This window comes from Papio anubis, chromosome 15 (assembly GCF_008728515.1).
Source record: "Papio anubis isolate 15944 chromosome 15, Panubis1.0, whole genome shotgun sequence".
NCBI classification, from domain to species: domain Eukaryota; kingdom Metazoa; phylum Chordata; class Mammalia; order Primates; family Cercopithecidae; genus Papio; species Papio anubis.
The window spans coordinates 4564435-4567853 of record NC_044990.1 but is presented as its reverse complement, the minus strand read 5'-3'; positions in this window follow the sequence as shown (position 1 = coordinate 4567853).

Below are 3419 nucleotides of genomic sequence, written 5' to 3'. Positions count from 1 at the left end.
CACCTGGCCTTTCTTCCAGTCTCTGCTCTTGCTAATCTAGCCTATTCAGTGTTCACAGATACTCACATTTCCATGTTCAAAATGTTCAGCCTCCTGTTAAATAAATCCTTCCTGTGTCATCCAAGGATTCACATATTTGACTGCAAGGCAGAAGAGAGGGCAGTGTGTGTGTGTGTGTGTGTTGGGTGAGTGTCTCTGAGTTCCTGTGTATGTGTGTGTGTGTGCACGTGTGCCTGTGGTGGGTGCTTAAAGAGAAGATGAGACTAGACTGTAAGGAGATGCAGGAGGACAGCAAACAGCCCCGCCATCTCACCATTTCCCCCTTGGTATTCCTCTGGGTCACTGAAGCTTTCTGAACCTTGAGAAGGGTGACTTGATAGATCAGGGAGCGTTTCCATATATTTCCAGGGCAAGTTTGCACCGGGGCGACCTCCTGTGTTGGAAATTCCACCCAGTATTTTCCTTTGGCAGAAGATGTGCCTTCGGCAACTGCCCAGGGTTTACAAAGTGGGTTGGGAACACTCGCTGGGCCTCTGAGGACACCATCTCCTGTGGGGTCTCTGAGTTGAGAGAGGCCAAACAGAAGAGAGGGCTGGTCAGGGCCAATCCTTGGAGATGGCATGGAGCCCTTGCCCAGGGAGCTCTCAGGAAGTGGGCTCTGAAACTGCACAGAGGGAGGAAGAGGAAGCAGCGCTGATTATTATTAATTTATTTTTGGACAACAACCCTATCAAGCACCCTGACCTCATGAGACTGGACAGGGAAGACACCCAGCCCTCTGCTGATCAGACGCCATCCTGGTTGGGATCCTGGGGCCCCAGACGGCTCCCTCTAGCTGCGGGAGGGCAGGTGGCCTCGTGTTTCTGCCACTGTGCTTGAAAACACTCAGAGGCAGGCCTAGGGCCCCGGGAGAGGATACTGTGGGCTCTGCACCTATTTCTGTTTTCAATGGAGGAAGGAAAGAGGGAGACAAGTCAGGGTTTTGATATCTAAGACGGGTTCCACTCATTAGCTATTGTAGTCACTTATAATACAGTTCGGGAAGGATGCCTTGCCTCCTAGATCAAGCCTTCATGATTTCAGCCCATTTCAGGAAGGCTTTTCCTCCTGTAACCACATCCACACCCGCAAATGCAGCAGGGCTGTCTTTGTCAGTCAGTGAGGTGAATCAGCTGGAGGTGATCTGAATGTTAAAACCATCTGCTCACAGCCGCTGAGCCTGGACTCTCCAGAAGATGGCAGCAGTGGGACACTGTCACCCAGGAGTCAGGCTTTGACGGACTCATTCCTCTTATTGGAGCCAGTATTACTTTGCACTACCAGTAAAAATATTCACTGTATGTAGAACAGTAACAACAGAATGAGTCTTTTGTTCAATATGATTGAATCGTATAGCGGAGAAACAGAAAAAAACACTTTTCCTGTGGTCTCTAATTCAAGTGCTGGGTGTTATGTCCCAGTTTCCAGAAAATATATCTTGCCTGTGCTGTTGGAAATCTTTGCTTCAATAATGAATAAGATCTACTGCTTGAAAACTTGCTTTTGCTACAAGAGCTGGGAAACTGCAATTTGAATTTTCTCATGTCTACTGTAGACGACTCTCAACAAGAAGGAGAAGTTCTTAATATTTTGTGTCTCAGAAAGGACACTCATTTCTTGTTTTTGTTTTTGTTTTTTGTTTTTTTGTTTTCCCAGAGCCTTGCTCTGTCACCCAGGGTGGAGTGCAGTGGCATGATCTCGGCTCACTGAAACCTCGGCCTCCCGAGTTCAAGCAATTCTCCTGCCTCAGCCTCCCAAGTAGCTGGGATTACAGGCACGTGACACCATGCCCGGCTAATTTTTGTATTTTTAGTAGAGATGGGATTTCACATGTTGCCCAGGCTGGTCTCGAACTCCTGACCTCGTGATCTGCCTGCCTTGGCCTCCCAAAGTGCTGGGATTCAGGCATGAGTCCCTGCACCCGGCCAACACTCATCTTTTTCTTAGATGATAGTTTAAGACTTAATTTTATTCCTAGAAATATGTTGTTCAGTAGGGTTGCATATGCTCTTCTCATTAATATAGACTGAAATCTATTTATACTAATGAGAAATACATTTTGTATAGTAATTACTAATTACTATATTAAATAAATACCTATATTAGAATGTCTATATATGTAAATGTATATATTTATAGTTTAATATATTGTTTATGCTTTAAGAATAAATTATATATATACTATAAACATCTGATATATAAATATGGATCACAGATCTCACATAGTAGGAAAGTTCTTTCAACTTAATTTCATTTTATATTAAGACTGTAGACAACTGTTATATTAGAGGTCTGTAGCATAGCCAAGTGATATTTTTAAAAGCAAGCCAGTCTATGGCTGGCTGTTTCTAGCTGGCAAAGCCTGAAGCTAATTCTGAAGCACAAGGCACCTTATGTTAGCAGATTGTCCTGAGTGATGGATATTGCACTTGCGATCAACGCCAGTTCATCTGGATTACCTGAAATTCCTTAGAGGCCATGGTGGAAAGGATCAGCTATTCTCTGAGAGTGGGATACACTCTCATTCTCAATAATCCTCTGTCGTTTTTACACTTGCTTTCACTCAGCTGCAGAGAACCTAAATCACAGTCCCACCAGCAAAACTTCTCCAGGCAGACAGCATCTCCAAATGGCATACAGGAGGGATGACAAAGGGACTAGAAGCTCTCACTAAAGTCACAGTCTGCCTTTCCTCAGTTTCTTTGTTTGTAAAATAAGAACTGGAAAGACATGGCATCTACGAGCCCTTTCAGTATTAACATTTCAGTCTGTTTCTGAAGGCATTAGGAGAGAATTAATGATTTATCACCACCTCCTTCATTACTTCTGTCTAACTCTGCTAGAAGTAAGGGAAAGCATCCTCTCTTTGTTTCAGCACATTCACACAGGCTGGCTAATGAGACCCCACACCGAAGAAGCCTAGGACTTCCACGGACTCCCTGAAATCCAGGTCCTCATTTTTAACATACAGCTTTTAATACTAGCTTCGTAAGTCCCAGATCCCTGCAAAGGTAAATATTCTATTTTCTGTAACTATGTTCGAGTAGCAGTTCTCTGAATCTGTGTATTGCTCCTGGCAGAAAGCAAATGTCAGCTCATTCCTGTGTAATTGATATGTGACATGTTAGTTTCCAGACCCAGCTAAAGTACTTACTAATAGATTTTAGATGATAGACGAGACCTTTCTTTTCTCTCACCCTTCAGTGGGAAAATCAGGAAGATAGAACTCTGATACTTTTTTTTTTTGGCTGGTCTTATAGTAATTTTGGAAAGAGAAAGATCAAATTTTTGGAAAGAGAATGATCAAAACAATATTAAGAAAAAATAGTGGAATATCCATATATATGGATATATATCCATCATCCGTGTATATATATACA